Genomic DNA, 15,603 nt, shown 5'->3' on the forward strand with positions numbered 1-15,603 from the left:
CCGGGGCTTTGTAATTGAAGGAAGGGGGTCTGCGCAGCCTCCCTCCTAGAGCACATGATGGCCCTGGGGACCGCCAGCCCCCAGGGCCGGCTCCTGCAGTGTTCCGGGGTGCCCACCCCCGGGAAAATGCTGTTTGCTATGGGAGGGCGAGAGCACGGCTCCCGCCCTACCATAGCAAACTCTGCTTTGCTTCATTGAAGAGAGAGCAGGGAAACCTGCTCTCACTTCAATGAAGCAAAGCAGATTGCTTTTCCATAAGGGGAACTGCATTCCCCATGTGGAAAAACAATACCAGCTCCCGCAGGAGGCGGGGAGCCGGCAGGGACCCTGGGGGCATTGGGACTCCGCCCACGGTCCCCAAAGGAGAGGGCCGGCCGGGGGATGGGCTCCCCGGGGCCAGAAGTGGCCCTCCCCAGTAAAATAAAAAAATTAAACGAGGCAGAGCCCCAGGGGCTAAGAGATGCCTTAGGAGGGGGGCCACTCTGCCCCCAAATGGAGGTACCTGGTGGGCTAGTTGTCCCCCAGGGACCCTAAGGGACTTAAACCCCAAATTAAAACGCGCCACAGGTCGCGTTACACACTTGTCACATCAGGTCTCACCCCTTCCCTTCACCACTGTGCAAACAGACCCTCTGGTGTGTTGTAAATTGGAGGATTAACTCCCCTTGAATCCTGAGGGTACCTGGGGTCCAACTAGCCCGCCAGGTACCTCCAGTAAGCATCAAAGAGCTGCATTGCAGAGAGGTGTAAAAAGGGGGTGGCCTCTGAACACCTCTCTGCAACACAGCTCCCTGGCGCATTCTGGAGGTACCTGGTGGGCTAGTTGGCCCCCAGGAACCCTCAGGATTGAAGGGAACTTAATCCCCTAATTTACAATGTGCCAGGGGGTGCATTTGCACACTTGGTATGTCAGGCCCGCCACCTCCGTGCACCACTTTGCAAATGCGCCCCTGGTGCGTTGTAAATTGGGGGATTAATTCCCCTTGAGTCCTGAGGGTCCCTGGGGGCCAACTAGCCCACCAGGTACCTCCAGTAAGCGCCATAAAGGTGCGTTGCAGAGAGGTGTAAAAAGGGGCATGGCCTCTGAACACCTATCCCTGAGATATAATGACACGTTTTTTTTACATATGGGAAGAGAAAGGGGTCAACATATCTGCTTGTGTTCTCCAGAAGGCTGTTCTTTGAGGATACTATGGGTCTACCAGGGGGATTAGTGTCATTTTTGTGAACCTTCGGAAGAAGGTATAATATAGGTGTGGTGGGTACATCATTCTTGAGAAAGCGTACTTCATCCCAGGTGAGCAGGCCCTTGTCCTGTCACGTTTGGAGCTTGTCTGTATACATGTTTTTTAGGTCCAAGAGATATTTTCTGTCGACCTTCCCATAACATGTTGAGACACTTAGTTGGCAATACGCTTCCTTAGTGTACATGGTCCTAGTCATAAGGACCAGGTTACCAACCGTATCTGAAGGTTTGATAATAATATCCTGGTCTTTCTGTAGTTTGGAGACCGCCTTCTACTGGGTTTTAGTCATGTTACCCCTTTTGGGATTTCCTTCAAGAAGCCCAGAAAATCCTGAGCTACCAGGTCACTGAAGATGTCAATGTTATCTTTAACCGTAATTGGTACATGTTTAGATTTGGCCCTGAATTCAGTGCAAGTGGTTTCAGTGATGTCTAGTCCCAATAGGTTTGATATTTCGCCAGTGTGTGAGGGATTGAAAGAGTCTAATGGGGTGCTTACTGCCTCATCTAGCATGGTGATGGCGTGTAAGGTAGGAATATCTTCAATGGCTAGGCCTGTGTTACCAGCTATGGTGACCCTGGATGTTGCCTCGTTGTGGTTTCTTAGGTCTCGCACCTGCGACACAGGGCGAAAGCCCTGTCACAGCGAGACCCTATTGTTGTCGCCTCTGCTTACAAGGAGGCAAGAGGAGACAACAGCTGTGCACGCGCAGCATGCCGGAATTGGATCAGGTCTCGCGCGTGAACACGCGCTCCGATTGCGGCATGCTGTTCCCCGTCACAATGGAGCGCGCACGCAGACAGACACACGCGCGCACACACACACACACACACACACACAGACACACAAGCACACACATGCCGCCGCCCCCCCCGATAAGCAAGTTCTGAACGCGTAGACACACACACGCATTATCTGGTATACGCGGGGCTTCCCTCACTCATGGGAGCCCCGCAATTGCATCGACGGCCTCATCCGATGCCATTTCTGACCCAGGGCTTCTTCTGCAGCCACAGCAGGGCTCTCCCCTTAGGCATGGGAGCCCCGCAGTGGTATCCGCTGGTCTTCACCCAGGCCCCCTCCTAGGACCCGGGACTTCCGCTTTGGCGACGGGGCTCGCTCCTCACAACGAAAGTGGAATGGCGCGCATGCGCGGAGAGCCCCCGCCCTCCCAAGTCTCCTCACAACTGTCCCGGCGCGTGTCGGTTCCTGGAAGAGCACAGTGGTGAGTAGCGTGCCACGGGCGCGATCCCTTGCGGTTTCGTGGTACAAATTTGTTTTGCTTTATGGCGCAGCACCGTGGTCTCTCGCGCTGCTCAGGCACATCACAGTGCGAAACTCTAGGCACCAAACATATCAGTGGCGTTCACTAATTTCCAAGTCAACAGACGGCATGGCGAGCCTGTGCCAGCCAGCTCACGGAGCCCTGTGTTCTTTCCATTTACAGCTCCATGTGTGTAGCATTATTTCATTACATTCATGTCTCCATTCAACAAACCTGATAGGTTTGAGTGCAATAGCGCAAACAAATTCACACTGTGTTCTTAGTACAATTTCTTTAATTGTTGCATGACATGAATATCTTATTTTCGAAAACCGCTTGCAATAACAGGTTAATTGGTGGTCAGTTTTAGCACAAACCTAATATACTGATTAAACGTCATATTCGCACTGATCTGAATTTTACCTTAATCCAACGAAAGTGCCACATTTTTACTTGTTCAAAGTCACCTTTCTTAACTAAATTTTGTCTACGAGGCTGCGTGTTACCTTGAGCAGTCGAAAGCGACTATTCACCCCATTCATAAACTGTATAAAGCACACAAGGTAGCAGGGTGTGCAGATTAAAAATTCAAAAGCTTAAACGCAAAATGTACAGAGAAAAGGAAATAAAACTGCAAATAGAACAATATACAATTTCAAAATATTTACAAAAAAAGCAAAAAGCAATTTGGTAGGCAGTTTATAGCTGGCATTCGATGCTGGCATGCCCCACAAATGGGGTTGAAAAATATGCTGGTGGGCATGGTTGGACTCCAAGTGATTGGTGTGCGTGACCGGAAGTAGTCACGGCGGATGTTTCACTTCAGTTATTAGACTCACAGGTGGTAGGTGGTCACTGTTCCTTGCACAGGATGAGAAAGAAGTGTGTGTAGGAGCAGGGCACAGAAGGCGTGTAGTAGAGATGATTTTCTGTGGAGCGAGAGGGTCCCTCAGGTGAGGGGCAGCGGTGAATAAGAGATTCTGTTGGAAGTGGGAAGTGCCACTGAATGTGAGGTAGCTGCAGGGAGTGTGACAGAGACCAGTGAATGGGACTGGACAGGATGGCCCTTAGAGGGAGCCTCTGAGAAGGATGAAGGAAACAACACTCTTGTGGGGCAAAAGATGTAGAATACCAGAGGTAGATACTGGGGCATTGGTTGGGCAGAGGGCACTTCTTGGATAAGGATACTGCACTAGATGAGAGAAGGAGGGTAGAGACTCCCTCTACAGATGAAACCAGCAAGAACAAGCATTGGCATAGCCAATAGGTCTCGCCTTTGGGAGCTTATAAGTGTTTAGGTATAGCTAATGACTTTGCGTATGTTTTTAAGCTGTGGTGTGCATAAGTTTGTAGCATGCTGAAATGGTATAATAAATTAGACATGTGCGCATGCCGGCTTTTGAAGAAACTGCCGTAGCGGAATAAGGGGGGTGATTGCTGAGCTCTGGCCCATTCAGTCACTGGCCCCTCTGCTGAGACTGTTAAAATTTAGTCTGTTTTCGAATGGAGCTTTTTGTGAAGCGCACCTCGAGTCCCCAGATCTCCCAACTCTTTGATTTTAACGCAGACCACCGACTATGATTAAAAGGAAAACATTAACATTTCTAAAAAGTAACAACCACATTACAAGAGGCGGCATGTTTCCTATGAGGAGCAGGCCTGCTTCTGGAGATCTCAACATGAGAGCAGAGGTGGGTGAAGGAAGACTCCGTAGTGACGTTTGAAGTCGTGTTGAACCGAAGGAGTTAAGAACGCAAAAAACAATGGCACAACTGAAGTTATGGATTCGAAAACAGGAAGTGTATTTAAAAAAAACAGAGACAGAAACATGGAGGAAAAGAAGCGAGAAAGCGTTAGTAAAGCTGGAGACACGAGAACAGAAATGCGTAGGGTGAAAGGGCATTCCTTGTAGGGTGGGCAGTGGCATAAACTGAACAACAGCTGCTTGTCGAGCCGCCCCCTGATGTAGAGAACCTGAGACCAACTGTTTGATTGTCACCTCAGTCAAAGCAATGACGGCCACAGAACATAGGAAACAAGATTACTTTTTTCACCTGCTGGGTTTGTCTTGGTAAAGCTTTCTGTTGGATTAAAGCAGTTGAATCTAAAAGTGTTGTAGGAAAGAGAAGAACGAGTTTAAGCAATTGGCATTGTTACTGACAATGCCTTTTATTTATGTTTTAAAAGCGAAAACAAAACTAAAAGGCATTGTCATTTGCAATGTCAATAGCTCAAACTCTGGTAAATGCGAGACCTTTTGCATTGCAAATGCTTTTTTTAATGATTTTTTTAGCTTTGTTGGCTTTTAACTTAAATGCCCTAATCCTAGAAACAGGAGGCTGAATAAAGGAATCTGGCCACCGGATGTTGATGGTGCTAGGGTGGCTTCCGCAGACCTACACTGGCTAATTATGATGCCTAGCCAGTAGATGCCAGATGGGCCTACCAGATAGATGGCTGACATGCCTGTCCAGAGCATCCTCCAGAAGCGACCATTCAGTGCTAGAGTTAGTCACCAAATAAATGATCAAGACAACAAATGTCAGTGCACACTTTTCCACCAGTAAAATAAAACAGGAGTAAGACCCATAGACTTGTTCGGGATCAGGGTAACAAGGTTGAATAAAAAACAATATCCCACCAGGTAATATTTAGTAGACAATTAGACATGTATGTTGAAAACATTACACAAAAGGAAATAAAGGAGACAGATATTCAATTACTCTTTGGTTGTTATTCATCTTGTATTCAAAGGGAATTGAAAAGCAGGGTCATGATCATACAGTTGTAGCAGCACTGTATTTAGACAAATCGAATGACAACCATAAAATACTTGGTGCTCAATGGTGTGTAAGTGAAAGATGGCTACGCAAGTGGTAGGAAAAACAGCGTGAACGGCGCAGGAAGGGTGTGAGTGCAAGTATCATACAGTGGGTGGCTTAGTGAAGTGAACAATTCCAGTGACTTAAGTGTTCAATTCACATTTAAGCAATAGCCACAGTAGAATTTGCGCCAATAAATGTGCTGTACAGTGGACGACGTTTCAACCCTCAATTGTTTGGGGTCATCTTCAGGACGTGGTTGTCAGCTTAGTTCCAGTGCTGGGAAGGCAGGAGTAGAATGCTGGGCGGCTAATTGCAAGCGAGCATACGTCTGAAGGGGCACGTGGGTCAAAGGAATTGGAGCGCCGCTGTCCGGCGTCTCAGGAGTTCTTTGCTAATGGGGTGCAGCGAGTGCGGGCCTCACGGTGGCGGGATCTCCGGCATGTGGCCGTAGTTCATTGGTGTGATAAATCAGAGCGCCGAGGTCCGGCGTCTCAGGGGTTCTAGGATTGGCAAAGAGGTGCGGCCAGTGATGGCCTCAGGGTGGCGGGATGTCAGGCGTATAGCCGTTAATCCTGGATCTCACGGGGGCTGTTTCAAATGCCGCAGGACCTGAGTAAATCACGGTCACTGAAGGGCTAGGGTCCCTTGGGCGGCCCTTGGGCGTCTCTGGTGGCTACCGAGGTCCGTGAGGTTTGTCTAAATACAGTGCTGCTACAACTGTATGATCATGACCCTGCTTTTCAATTCCCTTTGAATACAAGATGAATAACAACCAAAGAGTAATTGAATATCTGTCTCCTTTATTTCCTTTCGTGTAATGTTTTCAACATACATGTATAATTGTCTACTAAATACACTTTTCCACCAGGCACACACACCACCAGCCGTCAGTGCACGCTTTGCCACCAGGTGCACACACCACCAGCCGGCAGCGCACACTTCCACCAGGCACACACACCACCAGCCATCAGTGCACAATTCTACAGGCACACCACCAGCCATCAGTGCACTCATCATTTGTTAACGCATCCACAATTAACTATTGTAGCAATCGCAGTATGGCGCACTTTACTTTTAAACATGTCAGTGCATGCTTTTCCACCAGGCACACACACCACCAGCCTTCAGTGCATGCTTCCAGACACACACACCACCAGCCGTCAGTGCACGCTTTGCCACAAGGCACACATACCACCAGCCGTCAGTGCACGCTTTCAACAGGCACACACACACCACCAGTGCACACTTTCAACAGGCACACACACAACACCAGCTGTCAGTGCACGCTTTCACCAGGCACACACACCACCAGCCGTCAGGGCACGCTTTCACCAGGCACACACACCCCCAGCCTTCAGTGCACACTTCCAGACACACACACCACCTACCGTCAGTGCACTCGTTGCCACCATGCATACACACCATCAGCCGTCAGTGCACGCTTTCAACAGGCACACACACACCACCAGCCATCAGTGCACACTTTCACCAGGCATACACACCACCGGCCGTCAGTGCACACTTTCACCAGGCACAGACACCATCAGTCGTCAGAGCACGCTTTCTCCAGGCACAAACACCACCAGCCGTCAGTGCACGCTTTCACCGGGCATAAAAATATCACCAGCCGTCAGTGCACGCCTCCACCAGGCCCACACCACCAGACGTCAGTGCACGCTTTTACCAGGCACACACACACCACCAGCCGTCAGTGCACACTTTCACCAGGCATACACACAACACCAGCCGGCAGTGCACACTTTCACCAGGCACACAGCACCAGCCGTTGGTGCACGCTTTCACCAGGCACACACACCACCAGCCGTCAGTGCACGCCTCCACCAGGCACACACACCAGACTGCAGTGCACACACACCACCAGCCATCAATGCACAATTCCTACAGGTACAAACACCACCAGCCATCAGTGCACACATCAATTGTTAACGCATCCACAATTAACTATTGTAGCAATTGCAGTGTGGCGCACTTTACTTTTAAACATTCATCTAAAGCACAGCATGCCACCATTGCTACAAAAATAAATACACTTTTTTTTGGTCTACAATTTATAGACTTTTGTTGCAATTGGTGTTGCAATATTTCGCAATGCCAATAGCTCAAACTTAATTAATGCGAGACCTATTGCATTGTAAATGCTTGTTCTAGTTGCATGTATTTTACACAATTTCAACTTCCTTTCAAATTTATACAAGTCAACTATTGCTTGCTCATATTCAAACCCCACATCAGGACAAAAAGATAATCCCAACTCTAGTACATTTCTCTCATCATTGGACAGAACTTTATCAGTAAGATTCATTACCGTTAATTTTGTTGTGGTTTCATCCATCATTGGTTCTTGTTTTTCTGGCCCTTTGTTCCCTTACCAGTTGTTCTTTGACTTTCAGCGCCTGATGTTCCGCTTACGATTTTTCCTGCATTTCATTACGCTTTTAATCTCGGTTTTCCTTTGTTGGAATGTTCTCTTGCTTTCTGCATGAGGCTCAGTTCTTGAGAAAAAGACTGTTGTTCCGAGTTTGCTGTGGTACTACTACTCTGCATCAGAGCTTAAATCCGTTATACAGTCCCCCCTGGTCGGTTTGAGTAGGCTCAGTGTCTGATCTTTTGTGGTATATATATATATATATTAACCCCGGGCGTAGTGGGGCTCCGCGGAGCTACGCGGAGAGGGCGAGAAGCTACGCCCACTCCCGCACTCCGCGTAGCCCCACTACGCACCTCCCTCCCGCTCTCCCCTACATCCATTATTTAAGCAACTAGCCTTAATAAATCTATTTTAAACCACTTACCGTGTCCGGGGGCTCGTCCGGGGCTCCCTCTGTGAATAGCGTTGTCCTGGATACCAATGCGCATGCGCGGGCGGCCGCGCATGCGCATTGGTATCCAGGAAAGGACGCTATTCCCAGAGGGAGCCCCGGACGAGCCCCCGGACACGGTAAGTGCCTTAAAATAGTTTCATTAAGGGTATTTGCTAAAATACTGTATGTAGGGGAGGGCGGGAGGGAGGCGGGTGGCGGCCGATTCGGCTACGCTCACGGAGTGGGCGTAGTGTTGCCGGCTACGCTGTCTACGCAAAATGTGTAGGAGGCAACACTACGCCTACTCCGTGGGCGTAGCCGATTCCTCCGCCCAGGATATATATATATATATATATATATATATATGGTGAAGAAAGAAACGCTTCTACCGGAGTGCTGGAACCCGATGGAAGTTGGCGCAGATCCCGGCGAAGCAGTCCGGGTGAAATGTTCAAAACGAATTCAATTTGCAGAATGTCATGCGCTCTCAGGCAAAAAGACAGCGGGGGATCCAAAATAGCTTGGAAGCAGTTTAATACACAACGCGTTTCACCAAAACAGGCTTGTTCACGTGTACCTACACACTGGAACACCCACTTTTAAATAAAGTTTACATGCTTCAACCCAAATGGTAGACATGAAAGTCGGACTAACAGAAAATAAGTGGCAGACATCTTGGAATGGTTTGCAGTACATGACAGTAACCAGCGCAAAGTGAAAAATATGAACATAAATTGTTGCTAGTATTAGTTAGATGACAAAAGTGGGTTGCCCAAATTACATCATGTTGCCTGGGTAGCTTCTCGTGGTACAAAATGAATAATCAGTATTATCTACATCTTGGTGAAGTCACTAGCAAAGGCTGACATATTGGAGCGTTTAAAATACACACTTCTAGTTCATAGCCTCTAGCAACAGGTCTGTCGTGGGTCGCCCGACAATAAATCACAAAGGTTTCACCATGTGGGCGCAGTTCAACAGTTAGTTAGACACTGTTTACAGGGTGCACGCTGCAAATATACATTGTGAACTGTGGCATGCAGTCGCTTGGCAACAAAAGTTGCGCTAATGATCTGACAGTTGGATATGTATGTGATCATACCTCACGCACAGAAAATATAAACCCTGATATGACATGTACAATATTGGCAGGTAATGGCACATGAAAAGCAAGGCGGAATAGACTGAATAGTGAGAACTGAATCGCTGTCGTCCAGTATAGCGTGCAATGTCAAATTAAATATATGACATGCTTACAAGCGGCGTGGTAACGCCGGTAAGGGCATGAGTTGGTAAACACAGTTCTGCATGCAGCCTAGAGCAGACACACGTGGATGCATAGTGCAAGGGGAGGGCGACAAGAAACATCGCTGCAACTGTCAATTAAAGAGTAAAGGCAAATCAAGAACAGAAAAAATTATCTGTGATAATTCTCTTAATGAGAAACCCGGTACAAGCTTAATGCTGTTCGGTTGAGTCAAAATGCCATGTCCGGTATGGACTTTCATGTTGCAAGAATTCCAAAATAGGGAAGGTCTGACCTTATAAGTTGGTGTCTCATAGTGTGATAAAGCCAAGAGCAGTGAATCCAGGAGTGCAAAGGTTGGGTACGCCCGTGCAAGTGAAATCCAGTGTTGGGCCCCCTCCTTTCCTCCTGTGGACAAACAAACAAAAATAGAAAAACAAGAGTTAAAATCACACAAGTAGAATATTAATATTAACAAAAAATTATTACATCTCTTGAAAAATACACTGTCAGAAAAGGAAATGTACAAAGTAGGGAAATAAGTTGGTAAATATCAAATGCTAGACAATGACATAGTTTATTCTTTTAAATGAATTGCTAATTCCTCATCGATATTGAGGCCTCCCGGGAATCTGGTTTGGAATTCAATTATGAGTTTAGACTCCCGTTGCCTCAGATTGAGTAACCTGTTACCTCCTCTCGGATGTCTGGGGACCTGTTCCAATATGAAGAAATTTACATCAGCAGTATTGGAAAAGTGTTTTTGTTCGAAATGCCGCGCCACCGGGTATTTCGGGTCTTTGTTCGTGATGGCCCTAAGATGTTCTAAGATTCTTTTTTTGGCAGCACAACTAGTGCTGCCAATATATCAGAGTTTGCAGGAGCATTCAATGGCATAAATGACAAAGGTGGTACTGCAGGTGAGGAAAGTGGTCAATTTTTTGGTAATGTTATTGTATTCCACAGATCCTCTGTATTTGCTGTATTTGCAGGCTTTGCAGTGGCCGCAGGGATAGAAACCGACTAGACCATGATCTGTGTCTGTCTTGGTATATTGGGTGATGTCATTTCTGACCACTAGATCACGTATGTTCTTGCCTCTCTTGTAAGTAATCATGGGTCGATCTGGGATGGTGTTGCCTAAAACAGAATCGGTTTTGAGAATCCCCCAATTTTTAGCAAGAAGTTTCTTAACTTTTTGAGATTCAGAACTGAAAGTAAGGATGAGTCTGGTCGATTCATCGGTTTCAGTGGTGTCAGGCACACGGTTATTTTCCAGTGTCTCAGATCTTTCTACACTCTGGGCTCTTTCTTTGGCTTTTTTGAGAACCCAACTGGGGTAACCTCTACTCTTGAACCTGTTCATGATGGTTTCCTGTTCTTTAAGAAAAGAATCATCAGTGTTGCAATTGCGCTTCGCCCTCAAAAGTTCCCCGTAGGGGATGCTCCATTTGAGAGCCTCAGGATGACTACTTAAAGCATGCAACACGCTATTACCAGCTGTGGCCTTGCGATACAGTGAGGTGTGGATTTTTTGTTCTATGATCTCCAATTTAACATCTAAGAATTCAGTTTGGCTGTTACTGATGCTGCCTGATAGAAAGATGTTGTAGCTGTTACAATTGAGTTTGGTGATGAAGTCAAGTGCTTCAGCTTTTGTGCCTTTCCAGACAATAAAGAGGTCATCGATGTAGCGTAGCCACACCACGACCTTTTCAAAGTCTTCCCTCAAGGTGGCACTGTCATGGATTTCCTGCTCCCAGAATCCCATGAACAGATTCGCTAGACTGGGAGCAAAGCAAGAACCCATGGCAGTACCACTGATCTGCCTGTAGAGGGCGCCGTCAAAGGAAAAAATATTGTTAGTAAGACAGAAAAACATCATCTCCATTATCATTTTCGAGTGTTCTCGATAGCACAGAGGTCTATTTTTTGTGAACATTTTCTTACTAACAATATTTTTTCCTTTGACGGCGCCCTCTACAGGCAGATCAGTGGTACTGCCATGGGTTCTTGCTTTGCTCCCAGTCTAGCGAATCTGTTCATGGGATTCTGGGAGCAGGAAATCCATGACAGTGCCACCTTGAGGGAAGACTTTCAAAAGGTCGTGGTGTGGCTACGCTACATCGATGACCTCTTTATTGTCTGGAAAGGCACAAAAGCTGAAGCACTTGACTTCATCACCAAACTCAATTGTAACAGCTACAACATCTTTCTATCAGGCAGCATCAGTAACAGCCAAACTGAATTCTTAGATGTTAAATTGGAGATCATAGAACAAAAAATCCACACCTCACTGTATCGCAAGGCCACAGCTGGTAATAGCGTGTTGCATGCTTTAAGTAGTCATCCTGAGGCTCTCAAATGGAGCATCCCCTACGGGGAACTTTTGAGGGCGAAGCGCAATTGCAACACTGATGATTCTTTTCTTAAAGAACAGGAAACCATCATGAACAGGTTCAAGAGTAGAGGTTACCCCAGTTGGGTTCTCAAAAAAGCCAAAGAAAGAGCCCAGAGTGTAGAAAGATCTGAGACACTGGAAAATAACCGTGTGCCTGACACCACTGAAACCGATGAATCGACCAGACTCATCCTTACTTTCAGTTCTGAATCTCAAAAAGTTAAGAAACTTCTTGCTAAAAATTGGGGGATTCTCAAAACCGATTCTGTTTTAGGCAACACCATCCCAGATCGACCCATGATTACTTACAAGAGAGGCAAGAACATACGTGATCTAGTGGTCAGAAATGACATCACCCAATATACCAAGACAGACACAGATCATGGTCTAGTCGGTTTCTATCCCTGCGGCCACTGCAAAGCCTGCAAATACAGCAAATACAGAGGATCTGTGGAATACAATAACATTACCAAAAAATTGACCACTTTCCTCACCTGCAGTACCACCTTTGTCATTTATGCCATTGAATGCTCCTGCAAACTCTGGTATATTGGCAGCACTAGTTGTGCTGCCAAAAAAAGAATCTTAGAACATCTTAGGGCCATCACGAACAAAGACCCGAAATACCCGGTGGCGCGGCATTTCGAACAAAAACACTTTTCCAATACTGCTGATGTAAATTTCTTCATATTGGAACAGGTCCCCAGACATCCGAGAGGAGGTAACAGGTTACTCAATCTGAGGCAACGGGAGTCTAAACTCATAATTGAATTCCAAACCAGATTCCCGGGAGGCCTCAATATCGATGAGGAATTAGCAATTCATTTAAAAGAATAAACTATGTCATTGTCTAGCATTTGATATTTACCAACTTATTTCCCTACTTTGTACATTTCCTTTTCTGACAGTGTATTTTTCAAGAGATGTAATAATTTTTTGTTAATATTAATATTCTACTTGTGTGATTTTAACTCTTGTTTTTCTATTTTTGTTTGTTTGTCCACAGGAGGAAAGGAGGGGGCCCAACACTGGATTTCACTTGCACGGGCGTACCCAACCTTTGCACTCCTGGATTCACTGCTCTTGGCTTTATCACACTATGAGACACCAACTTATAAGGTCAGACCTTCCCTATTTTGGACTTCTTGCAACATGAAAGTCCATACCGGACATGGCATTTTGACTCAACCGAACAGCATTAAGCTTGTACCGGGTTTCTCATTAAGAGAATTATCACAGATAATTTTTTCTGTTCTTGATTTGCCTTTACTCTTTAATTGACAGTTGCAGCGATGTTTCTTGTCGCCCTGCCCTTGCACTATGCATCCACGTGTGTCTGCTCTAGGCTGCATGCAGAACTGTGTTTACCAACTCATGCCCTTACCGGCGTTACCACGCCGCTTGTAAGCATGTCATATATTTAATTTGACATTGCACGCTATACTGGACGACAGCGATTCAGTTCTCACTATTCAGTCTATTCCGCCTTGCTTTTCATGTGCCATTACCTGCCAATATTGTACATGTCATATCAGGGTTTATATTTTCTGTGCGTGAGGTATGATCACATACATATCCAACTGTCAGATCATTAGCGCAACTTTTGTTGCCAAGCGACTGCATGCCACAGTTCACAATGTATATTTGCAGCGTGCACCCTGTAAACAGTGTCTAACTAACTGTTGAACTGCGCCCACATGGTGAAACCTTTGTGATTTATTGTCGGGCGACCCACGACAGACCTGTTGCTAGAGGCTATGAACTAGAAGTGTGTATTTTAAACGCTCCAATATGTCAGCCTTTGCTAGTGACTTCACCAAGATGTAGATAATACTGATTATTCATTTTGTACCACGAGAAGCTACCCAGGCAACATGATGTAATTTGGGCAACCCACTTTTGTCATCTAACTAATACTAGCAACAATTTATGTTCATATTTTTCACTTTGCGCTGGTTACTGTCATGTACTGCAAACCATTCCAAGATGTCTGCCACTTATTTTCTGTTAGTCCGACTTTCATGTCTACCATTTGGGTTGAAGCATGTAAACTTTATTTAAAAGTGGGTGTTCCAGTGTGTAGGTACACGTGAACAAGCCTGTTTTGGTGAAACGCGTTGTGTATTAAACTGCTTCCAAGCTATTTTGGATCCCCCGCTGTCTTTTTGCCTGAGAGCGCATGACATTCTGCAAATTGAATTCGTTTTATATATATATATATATATTTATATATATATATATGTGTATGTGTATATATGTATACATATATGTGTATGTGTATACATATGTGTATATATATATATATATGTATAAATGTGTATATGGGTATATATATTTGTATGTATTATGTGTTTATGTAGATATATGTATGTGTAAATATATATGTATGTATGCATATATAATGTCTAGTAGGCGTATTAGCGCGCACATTTGCTAGTGCATCTTTCCATATGTATATAATTTGCACGTGCATATTCTTGTTGTTCTTTGTATTTAAACAGTTATGCCCGTGCCTCAGCCGAGTTTTAGATCCTGCGGGAGTTAGGACCCGCAGATACAAGGGAACAGAGCAGGGAAGGCTGTTCCTGATGTCTGATCCATACTCTGGTGTTTCAACATAATGAGCAAGCATTTACAATGCAATAGGTCTCGCATTATTAAAGTTTGAGCTATTGGCATTGTAAATGACAATGCCTTTTATTAATTTGTTTTTAAAACCTGCAATCGGTGCATAAACACGCACTTTGAACATATAGTCCTTCCTTACGATGAGCAAGGCTGGCAGTAAAAGAGACTGCCAGCCTTGCTTCTCATAGGCATGGACTATAAGTACAAAGTGCTTGTTTACGCACCGATGCAAATGAATAAAAGGCATTCTCATTTACAATGCCAATAGCTCAAACTTTAATAAAGCGAGACCTATTGCATTGTAAATGCTTGTTGGACGTGCTTCTGAAATAAGTGTGTGCTTTTAAGGCCTCGAAAACCACAGCAGAGTGTCCCTTTTTGAAATAAATAAAATATTTTAGGTCTCATTATAGTTAGTTCTCCTCAGGCTCAGGCGTCTGGTCGTTTATCTCTGTGCGTGCGCCCATCTCAGAGAGGGAGGGACACGCTCCATGTCACGCTGTGCGTGTTCATTTTACATGAAAGCAGAGTTAAGGCGTGGCTGAAAATCATACTAAGCTGCGTACTAAAAACCTCACAGTCCCTCTACTTGTCTGATGTCACTGGGAGCTGTTTTTTACCATTCATATTCCAGGCCTTCCCTATTTCTCTCAACTTGAAGCAAACATTATCTTTTTGACATGCAGTTGCTTATTTTGTCGAAATGAATACATTTGTCTGCACATGATTTGCTGTAATTAGTAGTCTATCGTTAACTCGCAGCAGACCGTTCCACTCATGTTTTTTTACTGCGTATGTCTGATCATGCGTTTAAACGAACAGAGCGTCGATAATGACTAACAATCAAACAAATACTGCAATAGAAAAAATGTTAACCTAAACCTAATATGGTGTGCAATAGAAATGAATACGTTATATTAAACATGGGAACATGCGTGTTTACACACTCCTGTCCCTGCCCAAATAAGCAGGCACCAAGAAACACAGACATGCATCAACAAACCAAAGTACGCCCCTAGCTTACTGTGCTGCCCAATGCCACAATTTCCATGAATATGCCCATAAGAGACTGATATCCACGACAATGGGCCCTCAGGGGGAGCGGCGCGAGCTGTCTCCCCCTGGGGTTATTCGCGCATACGGAACAGGCCACACGGGGATTGGCGGAGG

General features: G+C 45.6%; 1 protein-coding gene across 2 annotated transcripts in view; it reads left to right on the forward strand.

Moving 5' to 3' along the window:
- Positions 1–15,603, forward strand: part of NME9 (NME/NM23 family member 9) — a 697,622-nt gene that overhangs the window by 4,014 nt on the left and 678,005 nt on the right. The window contains exon 1 of one of the 2 annotated variants that reach the window (XM_078680516.1): positions 2,437–2,472. The exons of the other annotated variant lie outside the window; for it this stretch is intronic. The gene's annotated coding sequence lies outside the window, so the exon portion shown is untranslated. Of the gene's footprint in view, positions 1–2,436; positions 2,473–15,603 lie in introns of those variants that run through there. 2 annotated transcript variants of the gene reach the window in all.

Source organism: Lissotriton helveticus, chromosome 3_1, assembly GCF_964261635.1.
Source record: "Lissotriton helveticus chromosome 3_1, aLisHel1.1, whole genome shotgun sequence".
NCBI lineage: Eukaryota > Metazoa > Chordata > Amphibia > Caudata > Salamandridae > Lissotriton > Lissotriton helveticus.